A 15,835-nucleotide genomic window follows, 5' to 3' on the forward strand; every position below is an offset into this window, starting at 1 on the left:
GCCTTGTATGGATACCAGTTCCCCCAAAAGTTAAACACGCCTGCAAAAAAACAAAACCTACATTTGCTCAGGCTGCAGCCTGCATGGGAGCTGTCAGAAGGAGACTGAGTGTGGTGGAGACCTCCGGGGTCTTAGGTTTTCTGTCGCAACACCCTCATTCCTTCCCCGACCATGCACGAGCTCCCCACTCCCCGGCTCGCCCCTACAATCTGCCCCGTTTCTCATTTATGAGACATTGGATGAGAGCCCTCACCTAGTGCCTCTTTCACAGGAGTGTGGCAAAGATTAATGATAGGGACCTAAAGTCTCCTCAGGGGAGTCTCTGGATGATTCTTTCTTTTCAGCATACCATTCTCCGCGATGTTTTCCATACAGACCTGTCAGCTTCCCTGAAACAAACCAGAGGGTGGACTGTTATACAATTTACCATGTCCCAGGGACATGGGGCTGTGTCTAGGGCGTTAATGTACAGACTCAGCTGTGGGTTAGACTCCCTGGTGGACTGGATATTGAGTGTAGGGGGCAGCGTGGAAGGAGACTGCTTAACTGGAGAATCTAGATGCCAGCATGTGAAAGCAAAGTGAAAGGAAAAAAGAAAAGTAAAACTAGGTCCTAGGGCCCTTCTAAATGAGACCAGTGGCCTTTTCCACTCATTTTTAAGGGAGCCCAATAACTTATTTGGAGAAAATAGAAAAAAGAGATCGATAAAAAAGATCAATTACTGTAAGAAACAGGAGCCACCAGTTGAGGGCACAAGTCATGTCATTTTATTTGTTTACCTTTTTTTTTTTTATAAAAAAGGATTTGTGGTGGCTGACAAAAACATACTATCTTCCAGTGTGTCTATTTCTCTATATTATATGCATTATGTATAGGATATTCTATACAGAATCGAGTAAGATTAGGTAAAGCAACTAAGGCAAAGGCAAAGTCAGGATAAATAATAAAATGAAGCTGAAGTTAGTCGGCAGGATCATCATATAGAAAGTCCTGTGCTACGTTCAAAGCAGATCACAAGTCAGTTCTCAGATTCTCAGACGTCAGTTCAAGATAATTCCATGATCAGTTAAAAAATTCAAGGTAGCTGTAAAGGAAAAGCCTATAAATTGCTCAAAAAAAAAAAGTCACAGATTTTTCCTGTTGGTCTCTCTGAAATATGGCAACAACCCTCTGTCAGGTAAAGGTCTTGTCATAGAAACAAGACTCAACAAGTGTGGGTAGAGTTCTTACTGAATTTGAGTGATATGCATACAATATAATTCCCCGAAATAAACAGGTTGCCCTGATACCTTTCCTTCAGTTTCGGTTTTGATCACCCTCCAGCCAGGTTGGCTTAGAGAAACAGGGCTACACCTTGAAAAGTGTTTAAATGTGCCAGTCTCCAAGCCATTGTGAGGAAATGCTTCAGGCAAGAAAACTCAAACATGTCAACACAGTAAAAGGGTTTTAAAGTCCTAGTTTCTGGGGTGTGTATGCTGTCTTTGCACTTGGTCTGCCTTCGTTTTAACTTGCACAAATTCTGAACATATATTGAAGCTATGGATCTCTGGAATTTTCTCCTAGAACAGGAAGAAACATCGGATTCCTACACCCATGACAGAATCCCAATTTTTGCCAAACTTTGAAATGAAACCAATCTTAAAAGATTAGTTAGCCCATGTGTCTATAGGCTGCTAAAAGAAAACCGTGCAAGCGATGAAAATGAGTGAGAACTTACTTGGTTGAATGTCTAAAAACAAAATCAAGAAACATTGTTTATGCAGTTTGGATGTTGTATTCTTACACACACACACACACACACACACACACACACACAGACACACACACACTGAGTCCCTGGCTGGGGTTTCTCCCAAAGGAGGAGCTTGTTGAAACAGTAGGAATTGGCAGTCTCCTCGACCCGTGGAGTTGTAGGATCAGACCCTGGGTTTCTAGAAGTGTGTTCTAACACCACTCAACTTTGCAGCTCCTTCTGGGACACACGGAGACTACAGCATATGCAGCTGAGATGGCCCCATCTCTTGGGTCCCCACAAGCACACACAAGGAAGGATAAGGGGCCAGCACTAGAGGTAGGACCAGTGGCTCATACCTCGTGATTGATCTCTGGTCAAGTAAGTGGAATCAGAAGTATCCCAGGATTGGGGCACCTGCGTGGCTCAGTGGGTTAAGCATCCAACTCTTGATTTCGGCTTACGTCATGATCTCCCAGTTCGTGGGCTCAAGCCCCCATTGGGCTCTGCACTGACAGCACAGAGCCTGCTTGGGATTCTCTCTCTCCTTCTCTCTCTACCCCTCCCCCCCCCCCAGATTAAAAATAAATAAACTTAAAGAATTATCCCAGCATTTATCAGCTGATTCCTTTGAGTATCAGCCACTCGAATACACAACTTCTGTGCTTTATTTGTGTAGGGCCAACTCTGTTTATATCCCTTTCCTCCATGGGGTTAAGAGTTCTTATTTAACATTTATTGAGAACTGGGAGATACTCAGCTCAGTAATATGATATCAAGCCAACTTGACAGGTAATAAGAATGTTGACCTTAAAAGTTTTCCAATAGGAGCCAAAATGCCCTTTGGGATATCTTGGTGGAATAAAGATAATTTTATTACCCATTGCTAGCAGATCACAAGTACTTACTGTAATCTATAATTAAAATATATTTTTCCTCGGGATATGAGGTTGACTTTACCTCCCTCTTTAAAAAATGGACTCATTCAGAAATGGGAAGAAATTAGACTTAAAAACTCAGATTTACCTAGATTTAAAATCTAGCTTACAGCATAAAACCTCTGTGATCCTCATCAAATTGTGAAATCCTCCTGGGGCTCAGTTTATCCATATATAATATAGAAACAACAATCTTCAACTCATAGGATTGTTGAAAAGAGTGAATGAAATATATAACATGCCTGCTGCATCGGAGTCATACAGGATACCTAATATTATTTCAATGTTTCTATTCAAAAATATTGATGCAAGTATGGTGGGCCATCCACCCTGTCAGCTCTAGTTTGCTTCCATAAGAGATAGTTTGGAGATGGATGGCCAAGGCTAGAGACATCCTGTCACAGAACAGGCTGTCACTACCACCATGCTTGAATTAGATGTTAGAATGACCAGGGCTCTGGGTGAGTCAAATCCACTAACAGTCGCTAGAAATGAGAATGTATATGCTTCTCCTTGGAGAATCACTATGCTTCTGAGTGCTGTGCTGACTTTTATTTTTTTTTTTCAATTTTTAAGTTTATTTATTTATTTTTGAGAGAGAGAGAGAGAGAGAGAGAGAGTGGGGGAGGGGCAGAGAGAGAGGGAGACTGAGACTCTGAAGCAGGCTCTGCGCTGTCAGCACAAAGCCTGACACGGGGCTTGAACCCACAAACCATGATATCATGACCAGAGCTGAAGTCAGAACCTCAACCGACTGAGCCACCCAGGCGCCCCAAGAAGGTGGGGTACGCTTCTTAACCAAAACAGGGGCCTATTCGCGCTATAATACCAAGAAAGCCACATTCTTACAAGCTGTTCGCGGATGATGACTTTCCCAGGATTTGGCACAAAGAATGACAACGCAAATACTGGGCGTGTGTGGGCATTTTTTAAAGTGCTTCACAAGTATTATCTCATTTAATCCCTAATCCTCTGTCTCGGATTCTATTATGAGCTGCATTTTACAGATGAGGAAACTGCAGCCAAGATTTTAATTAACATCTGCCTAAGGTACCGAGTCAGGAGTACTGAGCTGATTTTGAACTGGGGCATTTTTGGCCCCAGGGCCCATGCTCTCAACATTTACATTATACTGCCCTTTGGAGAAGTGAGCATCTGGGCGGTTTTCTCCCAAGAGACAGGCTACACCTAGGATGTTTGTCCAGGGACGTGAGAACCTGGAGAGCCCAAGGTCCGCCACCCCAGCCGGTAACCCTGACACTCCATCATGGTTCATGCGCAGACATGATCCTTCCTTGGCAGCTCCCCGCCAACCGGCTGGCCCCATACGTTCTCACCTCTGTGTTATTAGCTGACCTCTCTCTCCACGGCAAAGCTGAACTATATCCACGGGACCTGTCCTCGTGGAGCCACACAGTCTGCTAGTTTACGTGGAATGCTGGCCCGAGAAGAATGAGCTCAGGTTTCAAAACTCTTGGCATTCTGGCATTTTCGCAAACCGTCCTTCCAGTTCTGTCCCTGGCCCCGAGACAGGTCTTTATCAGACCTAGAACTCTTACCGATTATGAAAGTACTCTGGGGGAGCAATCTTGCAGTCACCACAAAGAAATACCTACGCAAAGTATTTGTAAAACTTCAGAGGCCAGCGTGATCCCGTGGAATCTCCTTCCAACCCGAACCTGGTTGAGACCCAGAAAGTAGCTGCGACCAAAGTTGTGCTCAAGAAAGGTGGGGTTTTGGAGCCCCCTCCCCACTACCCGGAGCCCTCCCCCCCTGCCATTTGTCCCCATGCCCAGCGCTCAGAGGTTGCTGGCTTGTCTGCAATAGATGTTTAAAAGCAGCATGGGTTTGCATTCTTCTGTCCTAATCTTTACCAACAATGCAGGATCCCCAAGGAATGCCAGATAAAGAAGGCTGCCCCGGTTTAGGTTCCCTTAACTCGACACGCGTTTCCTTTCGTTTAGGTGTTTCAGGGCGACTGTCTGCCTTCTTTCTGCTTGATCGGTGATGTTTGGACCGGAGTGTACCTTCAAGTATTGTTTATTTGGTTTGATCGCTGATAAGCGTCCTGATAATTCATCAGAAAGGGAGTTGGGACCTTGCATATCTTCTTCCAGCTCCAGCATTTATCTGCAGTGTAATTATAATGAGCCGGAAAGTTATGCGTATGCAATGTGACACGTCTTTGGCTCTCACATCTTCACGTCCTGATGGAAGACTGATGGGCCCTGACCCCTCGTGTCGGTGACCCGCCATTAAACCCGCCCCCCCCCGAGTGACCCACTTTGAAGTTGATCTCCTCTCAGACCCTCTTGGGTCTTTCTGTCTTGTTTCTGCTTTTTTGCTTGCCTTCTTGTCTGTTCTCTTTCATCCATCATTTCACTGTATCTCCTCCTTTGCTCCGATTCTGCCCTGTTTTTACCCACCCACTTTCACTTTCCGGCCTCTGACTTGACTGTTTCTGTTATATTCCTGACTCGATCCTATCTCTTCCTTGAAACCACCGGTTCTCAACTGGGAGGCATCGTTGACAGCCAGCAGAAATTCGGCAGCATCTGGAGAGATTTTTAGTTGTCGTACTGGGGAGGGTCCTACTGGCATCTACTGGGTAGAGGCCAGGATGCTGTTCGCCCTCCGACGATGCACAGGTCAGCCCCCGCCCCACCGCACACAACAAAAAACTGTATGGCTCCAGACGTCATTAGTGCCGAGGTTGAGAAATCCTGTGCTACAGACATTTATCCACGTCTCTAATTCTATTATCTCCTGTTGCCCAATCCCACTGTTTAAACCTTCCCCTCCCCAAGCCTGACCGTTAGCCGGCCCCCCATCTTCTTGTTAGCGTTTCTTCCTTGCCCTGACATCCTTCTTCTTGTCTTCTTGGCTGGATCTCCTCTACACCTTTAAACTCGGTCGGATCTCATTGCTTAGACTCTCTCTCTCTCTCTCTCTCTCTCTCTCTCTCCTCCTCCTCCTCCTGCCTTGGTGTCCACACCTTAGTTCAGCAGTTACCTTATCTCTCAGCTGTCCTGCAGTGACTGGAAGATCTGGGGAAATATTTTTTCTTAGAATTCTGTTTATTTTGCAAGTTTTCACGAATCCAAGACGGCCCTGAAGCTTCTGGTTTCAGAGTCTCTCGAGCAGATCACGCGTTCCGGCAGGTGCAGCCTGCCTCCATCTGTTCACCTGCTGCTGGCCAGGGAGGCTGTTCTGTCTTGTCTCGTTACGGTGATGCCTACGTGCTGCTTGCATTGGTGTGGCATTCTTGGCAGGTCTTCCTTCACCGTAAGAGGGGAGAAATAGGCTTCCCCTACCTTCATTCATTAAAACACACACACGCTAGGGCACCTGGGTGGCTCAGTCGGTTCAGCGTCTGACTTCGGCTCGGGTCATGATCTCCTGGTTTGTGGGTTCGAGCCCCGTGTCGGGCTCTGTGCTGACAGCTCGGAGCCGGGAGCCTGCTTCGGATTCCGTGTCTCCCTCTCTCTCTGCCCCTCCCCCGCTCACGCTCTGTCTCTCTCAAAAGTAAATAATAAACATTAAAAAGAATTTAAACACACACACACACACACACACAGAGACAATCAAATGAGTGTTTCCTGTGTGGCCGGCAATGCCGGGTGTGTTAGTGACTAAAGGAAATAAGAGAACAGTGGTCTCCGGGGAGCTCCAACCCTGACGGGGGGACCAGCAAGATAACTAACCACCCCAAACTAGGTGCTGCATGCTGTCCGAGGGTCTGTTAGGGGCTATAGGAGTGGGGGGAGGGGCGGGGGACACCTGCATTAACTTCCTATGGCTGTCGTAAAAAGTGGCCACCACTTAGTGGCTCAAAACAACACACATTTACTATCTGGTAGTTCTAGAACCCCGGAGTCCGGTATCAGTCTTGCTGTGCTGAATCCAAGTGTCAGTGGGGCTTCGTGGCTTCTGCAGGATTCGAGAGCAGGTGCCGGTAGGGTGAGGGAAGGAAAGAACCAGAGAGTTTATTCATTTTCTTTAAAGACTAATGTAGAGCTTGCTGCTTACACGTTTGCAGGCAGGGAAACGCAATACACGCATGAAGGAAGGAAGGAAACGCAATACACGTGGGGAGCCCTTCGCGGACCGTGTCCGGTGAAGCAAGGACCGAGGCGTCACTGGCCACCCATCACCAGTTTCCTTTCAGCCATCCTCGTATCTAAGACTCCACTTTTAGAGATGAGTGGACCCTGAAGTGCAGGCGTCCAGATGGACCCACACGTGGCTCAGTGGTATAGCCACAAGAATCCAGGCGTGTTACATCACTTTCTCTCCTCTAATACCAGCACTAAAGGCCAGCATTCGGAAAAGGACCATTGTAATTGGAGATTCTTGCGTTTGACCCCAAAGCACAAAGGACCCGTGACCCTCTAAGGAGCTCCTATGCCATTGTGACAGCTCTGTGGCTCTGTATTTATTTAGTTCTCACTTCTTGCAAAAACACTATCAACGTCTAATCAGGTCTCAGAGAAAGGGGTCAGAAGGCAAGTGGCTTAAACTACCTACACTTAACAGCCCCTCCGTACAAAAGCGACTTTCTTCCTCTTCGGGCCAAACTCGTTCTCCACGCAGTGAGCAGTGAATAAATCAAAGCAGGTTGAGTTGTGTGGTTTTGCCATAGGAAACTGTACCCTTTGGGAGGCATTAAAGCCTCATCTCTGGAAATCAAGACATTTTCGCAAACGTGTGGAAGTTACTCTGGTTCACTGATAAGACGCCTTTGCAACACTAGGACACTTGTAGCCAACACTATTTTGAGGCTGGCTTTAGTTTTCTTCTGGCCCAAATTCCCCGCTCTAAGTTTTCAAGGTTATGAAAACTTAGAGCAGCAGTTTAAGGGACTGAAGGAAAATAGGAAGATTCAGCATAAGCCTTCAAAACACTGTCATTCCTGTGAGAGGTACTCCGGTACAGAAAACTTGGTGTTAAGGAAGAGATTTCTTTCCCCCAGAGATCAAACAGACCACAGTACAGTCAAAGCCCTTTATCCTAAGCACTATCACCTTAGATTTTCTCACGAGAAGGGCCTTTCCCCTGTGGCTATATGGGTGTCCCTGAAAGGGCCGTAATCCTGCTTGTGATATCCCTATCTATTGCCAGGCTCGGGGGCTGGTGCCAGACGAGGGCTTATATGCACATTCTTCACTGCTCTGGTGTCCCTATCGAGGTTGACCTTGGATCCTATCACGCTTCAACAACTCTGCCAATCCTTTATCAACTATTCGCTACCTCCCGCACTGTTCTACGTAATTACTGATGTGATGTCACCCAGTCCTCACAGCAAGCCTACCAGGCAAGTGTTATTAGCCCCATTTTATAGATGAGAAAAAAACTGAGGCCTGGAAGGGTCGCTCACTCATCCAGGATCACCTGGCACGGGGGCCTGGAATCAGACACAGGCTATCTGGTCTGGGAATGCACACACTCAGCCACTACCCTCTCTTGGCCCTGACTCTCGACAAAAAGGCATTTTGCATCAGGACTCACAGTGCAGCCATCATCCCTATAGAAACTTCGTTTGGGTCCGTCACCATCGTTTCCCTCAGATCTGGTCTCCATAGAGCCCTTGGGGACCTGTAGTGGCCTGGGTCACCAGACCAGGCAGCCTGGGCTTTGCCTGCAAGTAAGATCTGGGGTTCCCTTAAGGACAGAGGAAGTGAATCCAACACTCATCCTTTACAGTGTCCGGTGGGAGGTCTCGTTGTTCACGATGAGTTAGCCAAATTGGGTGCTCCACGGTAACAAGGTTCAAAGAACAGTCCCTGCGTGAGCCAGGCCGCTCTGCGGAGCTCCGTACCCACAGGCAGAGTGCAAAATTCGAAGCAGCCACCGTGCAAAGTCATAAAGAGGGACCTTGCTGGGGTGCCCGTTGGCTCAGTCTATTAAGCATCTGACTCTTGCTTTCAGCTCAGGTCACAACACGGTTCATGAGATCAAGCCCTGTGTTGGGTTCACGCGGACAGTGCTGAGCCTACTCGGGATTCTCTCCTCTCTCTCTGCCTCTCCCTGCTCACCTGCCCTCTGTCTGTCTTCCTGTCTCTTTCTCTCAAAATAAATAAATAAACGTTAAAAAAAAAAAAAAAGGAGGGACCTTGCTGCACCAATGGATGACTGCAGATGTTACCACAATCAGAAAAATTTCCAGCACGTATGGGGACGAAGGGTGTACATGCAGACAAGAGGTAGACACGTTACTACGTAATTCACAAGAATACACTCAGAGCCACTTAGGATTTGTCTGGAGCCTGGAACCCAAGTGTAAGATTTAGGACAAGGAGACTTCTACATCTTTGAATGTTTCCTTTAGGCCTTGTGCATAGTATGTTCCTAACGAGTGATTGCTGAATCAGAAGAAACATGTTTATTTGGTGCATCATTACTTTCTTCATATAGCACGCCCATCTCCTGTTTGTTAAGTGATTCCACTCTCGTTGAGGAAGGGATCCACTTATCTTCATTTCACATGTCAATTATGCACCATTTGCAAAGTTTCATCACCACCGCCATCACTGTGCGAACACTGACGATCAGCATCTCTGGGTGTGAGAACTGACAGCTGGTATCCACTGTCCAGATTGGCCCGTCTCCCCGGGACCGCATCCTTCCTCCTGCACCCGCCAAGTTGGGCTGGAGGCTCTAGGAGGGATTGGCTGCCTTGCTCGGCCCTCTGTTAATTGGATTTTTCTGGTTCTTTTCTGTCAACCTAGCTTCTGGGGGTTTCCAGCTACAGCTGGCTTTCTTGAGGAAAAACACAAGTAGCAGAGGAATGACTGGGTGGGTCGGTGCCCTGTGAACAAAGGACTTAACAGAACCCCAGAGACAGAATAGGTGGGAAGCTAGCTGGAAAACAGACGCCCACCCCAGCAGGGGCCAAACTGGCTCCCCAGGTGGACAGAGGGCTGGAGCGGAGGCATCTAGACAGCAGGGCTCTGTCTGTAGCCGGTGAAGGATGAGACCCAGGATCAGAATCCCATTCCCCTCTCCCCGGATCTGGGTCAACGCTTACGGCTTGCCGGTTATTATCACTCGTGTACTTAACACGCAGCTGTGGGTTTCGAGACCCTCTACATTCTGGTTCTTTCAGAAGTTCTTCGCTGCTTAGCCAACCCCGCCAGACCTTCACAGTCTGGAGGAGGGAGAGGAAATAGAATAGAATTGAAATTCCATCCGATGCTTTCCCTACTGGCACGGTTCTGCTGGGAAGCAGGGTAGGAGACGTTGGAAGTTGCGGTTTAATGAGGTGTTGTGATTTTTGGAGGTGGCCTGGTCCCCGCTGGGAGGTTCCCGTAATCACGGTGAGGCAGTGGTGAGGAGACAGCGGGAGGACGGGGCGGGGAAGGAGACATCTCTGTGCCCCACGCTCTGGCTATGCACCCCTGCCGGTGACATCACTTCGGCGGGGGGGGGCGGGGAGGAGGTGGCTGTGGCCTCACTTTTAGGGACCAAAGTAACACAAACATTTTAGGAGTATCAGAAAGGAGCAGCGCCTTCCCCCCTTCCCCATGGCCAACAAACCACCGAGACTGAATGGAAACAGCTTTGTCATTCCCCCCCCCCCCCCCCCCCCCCCCCCCCGCGATGTTAGAGGAAAGCCTTGTAAAACAATTTAAGGGCGATGGAGTGAGTCAGCTCTTCCCCATTGCTCGCATTCCCCATCAAGGAAGGCTATCCAAACAGTTTCTCACACCTCATATAATTCGATCACGAGAGCCAGCTGTTTTGGTGGTGACTTCGTTTGGGTTTATTTCACTTTGGGGGGAAGCGTTTCTGTACATAAATGATCTATTTCACAAACAAAGCAGGGAACCTGTGGTCCTGGACACAGCTCCCCGTCGCACAGTTAACTCACAGCGCTCTGACCTCAAAACGCATGTTTTGGCAACTAGTCAGAGCTGGCCAAGGTTGTTTCTACTTACTCATCTTCCTCTAGGCTCCCCAAATGTTTTCCGGGAATATGCTCGGGTCGGGGGGGGGGGGGCGGTGGTGGTGTTATTTATAATCTCACAGAATCTGCATTCTCATACTGAACACATGCGGTGGTTGCTTTCCACGGGAGGAGTGGGAGCTCATGTGACTTGGGAGGAATGCGAAGGAGGTACTTGGGCCCCGTGACACCTCCAGCCTGCATCCAGTTGGGAAGGTGGCCAGTCGCACGCACTTGTTCCAGCCTCTACCTCAGCGCACACCCGACCTTCGGCAGGAGCCTCACGCGCAAGCTGTACCCAGGCAAGGACGAGGATTGTGGTTCTGATCAGATGCTCCTTAACTTGCCTGCTCATACCATGAGGTTCACCTTGAATTGGTGATGGGTTCTGGAAGGAGTGCTGGCTGGAAACACAGGTACAGAATGTCTTCAAAAGAGACAGCTTAAAAGGGGCGCTTGGGCGGCTCAGTCCGTTGAGCGTCTGACTTCGACGTAGGTCGTGATCTCGCAGTTCGTGAGTTTCAGCCCCATGTTGGGCTCTGTGCTGACAGCTTGGAGCTTGGAGCTCAGAGCTTGGAGCCTGGAGCCTGCTTCACATGCTGTGTCTTACTCTCTTTCTGCCCCTCCCCCACTTATACTCTCTCTCTCTAAAATAAATAAATATTAAAACAATTTTAAAAAGAGAGAGAGAGCTTAAGGACATTACTTAAAGGAATGGGAATAAACCAGACTTAGGATGAAGCCAGGTGTTGGAATTACCCCATGGATTCATATTAGCCTGGGGCCATGGCCAAGTTCTTTAACCTTTCTGGTCTTCAGTTTCCTCATCTTTAAAATGGGGGTGGTGACAATTCCCAGTACATAAGGTCACTGTGACGTTAGATACATGGAAGTCCTACAGAGGACTGAGCACAGTAAACATACTGTATACACGTTTCTGTGAGTGTGCACTTAGAAATTGTAGAAATCGGGGTGCCTGGGTGGCTCAGTCAGTTAAACGTCCGACTTCAGCTCAGGTCATGATCTCGCGGTCCGTGAGTTCAAGCCCCGCGTCGGGCTCTGGGCTGATGGCTCAGAGCCTGGAGCTTGCTCCCGATTCTGTGTCTCCCTCTCTCTCTGCACCCCCCCCCACCCCGTTCATGCTGTGTATCTCTCTGTCTCAAAAATAAAATGAACGTTAAAAAAAATAAAAAAATAAAAAAAAAAGAAATTGTAGAAATCATAAACTAGCATCCTAATCCTATCCAACACTTAGGATCATAAGTGAGTCACTTGGTTATTGCCCTGTCTCGAATCTTCCTCCTAGAAAATGCTGTGCTTACCTCAAGGACAAGGGTGCTTCATTAACATGTAGGGGTACCTGGGTGGCTCAGTCGGTGAAGCATCTGACTCTTGGTTTCGGCTCAGATCATAACCTCACGGCCGTTGAGTTCCAGCCCCGTGTGGAGCTCTGTACTGACAGCATGGAGACTGCTTGAGGTTCTCTGTCTCTCTGCCCTTGCCCTACTCGTGCTCTCTCTCTCAAAATAAATAAATAAACTAAAAAAAAAAATAACATTTAGATAGTGCTTTAAATTCTACTGAGAGGCCTATTATCAACACAAAATGTCATTCCTCTCTCTTTCACCAGTTCTAACGTAAAGCAAAATCATCTTAACCTTTGTAAGTATCTCCGTTGAACTTGTTCTAGGAGTATTTTATAAATCATTCCCCCAGTGAGTTCACTTTATATACTCCGAATTCTTCATACCACGAGTATTCTGTTAGTGCAGTTGCTTAAATAAAGTGAACACCATTTGGCTACAGACCGTGTCTGTGTGTAATTAATTACTTGGCAATCAATTAATCAATGGGCTTTGGGGTTTTAAAAAGTGCTTTCTAAAAGATCCCAGTGGCTAATCATTACTTACAAGAGTGATAAAGGGAGCAAAATATGCGGAAAGCCACATTGCAGCACTCTCTTTGGTGATTCAAGATATTGCCAATTGGCCCGCAGTTGGACGATACTGGGGCAGACTTTTCTAATCAAGCCTCATTCTGGGAAATCTTTTTCTCCTTTGGCTCATCTGCAACTGAGATGGACGGAATTAGCCAAATCACAGACCCTACAAGGAGTTAGGAAAGTGTGTCCTTTCCAGCCGTTATCATCCTGTATCACACAAAGCGGTCACACGGGGTCGTGTCGCATGGGCTGAAATTCAGAAAAACCTGGGAAATTCGCAGAAAACGCTAGTTAACTCAGGAGGTTCCCTTACTAATGCTGCGGTCATTACACGTGGAGATGTTATGCACTCCAGGCTCACACGTTACTCTTGAAGTTTGGGATTCAACAGAATGTATGTTAGTAAGTGGCCAAAAGGGAACTTTTCATTATTCTATTAATTAAAGCCAGCCCACAATTGCAGAAACACGTTTTGTTATTTATTCCCTGTTTCCAGCTCAGCAATAGGAACAATATTCATATGGGGTATTTCAATTACTTAGGGCTTTAACTTTCCATTTCCTGGTGTTAAGGATTTAATTGTGTTCTTCAAAAAGATATGAAGTCCTAACCCCAATACTTCAGTCTGTGACCTCATTTGGAAATAGGATCGTTGCAGATGTAATCAGTTAAGATGAAGTCATCCTGGAGTCGGATGGCCCTTAATCAATATGACTGATGATCTTAAAAGAGGAGACAAAACATGCAAGGAAAGACGGCTATGTGACATGTCACAGAGGCAGAAATTGTAGCAATGCATCTATAGCCAAAGAAACCAAGGATTGTTAGAAGACGCCAGAAGCTAGAGGTGAGGAAAATTCTCCCCTGTAGGTTTCAGAGGGAACACGGCCCTGCCAATACCTTGATCTTGGACTTCCAGCCCCCAAAACTATGCGGCAATAAATCTGTTGTTTTAAGTCACCCAGTTTGGGTTACTTTGTTAAGGCAGGGCTAGGAAACTAATACACCGGGTTTGTACATTTTCTTCAACTGTCAGATGTCATTTTATAGTATATAAAGGGATAAATATTCGGAACTTGATCCTTCAACCATTTACATCTGCTAACACTTCAAGCCTCATCAATATGTACTGCCACACCCTAAATGGTCAACCAAAGGGCTACCCATTCTTAGAATACACACACAGCTCTAAAAGTCCTTACGATGAAAAGCAATCAATATTGTGAACTGTCAGAATTCTGTGATTTAAAGCCTTAATGTTTCTTTGTCTAGAAGAAAATCATTAGAAAGTGTCACCAGGAAAGCATATGTTACTGTTAGGTCCAAGATAATAAATAAGCCAGATATTAACTTTTAAAGAATGTTTGTGACTTTTGTTGGCACTGGTGAATTTTGGCTCCTGTCCTGGTTAGCCTTGCTAGAAATAGTTGAATCATTTTAATCACTATGTCTACTAAAAAAAAGTTGTAAAGTTGTATAAAACCAAAATTTGACCAACATCTGGGATACATTCCCTTTTCCCTTTCGTTGTTTTTCAAAGATGTGCCTTATAAATTATGTGGAGAACACTACATTAAGAGGATTGACAGATGATGATAAAAATAATTTATGGATTTCAACCTATATTACAAAGCTGTATTCATCAAGACAGTATGGTACTGGCACAATATCAGACACATTGATCAATGGAACAGAATAGAAAACCCAGAAATGGACCCACAACTATATGGTCAACCCATCTTCAACAAAGCAGGAAAGAATACCTAATGGAAAAAAACCAGTCTCTTCAAAAAATGGTGCTGGGAAAACTGGACGGCAACATGCAGAAGAATGAAACTGGACCACTTTCCTGCACCATACACAAAAATAAATTCAAATGAATGAAAGACCTAAATGTGAAACAGGAAACCATCAAAATCCTACAGATCCTACATAGGCAGCAACCTCTTTGACCTCAGCCATAACAACTTCTTATTAGACATGTCACTGAAGGCAAGGGAAGGAAAAGCAAACCTGAACTATTGGGACCTCATCAAGATAAAAAGCTTCTGCACAGTGAAGGAAACATCAACACAACTAAAAGGCAGCCTACGGAATGGGAGAAGATACTTGCAAATGACATAGCTGAATAAGGGAATAGTATCCAAAATCTATGAAGAACTTATCAAAGTCAACACTCCAAAAACAAACAACCCAGTTAAGAAATGGACAGAAGACATGAACAGACATTTTTCCAAAGAAGACATTCAGTAGCTAACAGACACATGAAAAGACGTTCAACATGACTCATCAGGCAAATGCAAACCAAACCATGATGAGATACCACCTCAAACCTGTCAGAATTGCTGAAATTAACAACACAAGAAACAACAGGTGTTGGCAAGGATGTGGAGAAAGGGGGAACCCTCTCGCACTGTTGGTGGAAATGCATACTGGTGTAGCCGCTCTGGAAAACAGTATGGAGGTTCCTCAAAAAACTAAAAATAGAACTACCCTATAATCCGGCAATTGCACTATTAGGTATTTACCCACAGGATACAAAAATACAGATTTTAAGGGGTACATATACCCCAATGTTTGGGGTGCATGCAAACCCCATGGGGTGCATGTTTGGGGATCATGCATGCAATGATAATGCAGCATTATCAACAATAGCCAAACTATGGAGAGAGCCCAAATGTCCATTGACTGATGAATGGATAAAGAAGATATGGTATATATCCAATGGAATATTACTCAACCATCAAAAAGAACGAAATCTCGCCATTTGCAGCAACATGGATGGAGCTAGAATGTATCATGCTAAAGAATAATGAGTCAATCAGAGAAAGACAAATACCATATGATTTCACTCATATTTGAAATTGAAGAAACAAAACAGATAAGCACATGGGAAGTGGGGAGCAAAGGTAAGAGGGAAACAAACCACAAAAGACTCTTAATGACAGAGAACAAAGTGAGGGTTGATGGAGGGAGGTGGGTGGGAGAGGGCTAGAGGGGTGATGGGTATTAAAAAGGGCACTTGCTGTGATGGGGACTGGGTATTATATGTAAGTAATGAATCACTGAATTCTATTCCTGAAATTGATATTGCACTGTATGTTAACTAAAATGTAAATTTAAAAATTTTAATCAAAATTTAAATTAAAAATAAATAGCTTAAGTGAGTGAGTGGATACAGGACAGTTATGTATGGGCATATTTGACTGCTACTAAAGTTTTGTCTGCAAAGTATATTTAATGACATAGAAAATACTTAATATATATTTTGGTGAGAA

The sequence above is a fragment of the Panthera leo genome, chromosome D3, assembly GCF_018350215.1.
Source record: "Panthera leo isolate Ple1 chromosome D3, P.leo_Ple1_pat1.1, whole genome shotgun sequence".
Classification (NCBI taxonomy): Eukaryota; Metazoa; Chordata; class Mammalia; order Carnivora; family Felidae; genus Panthera; species Panthera leo.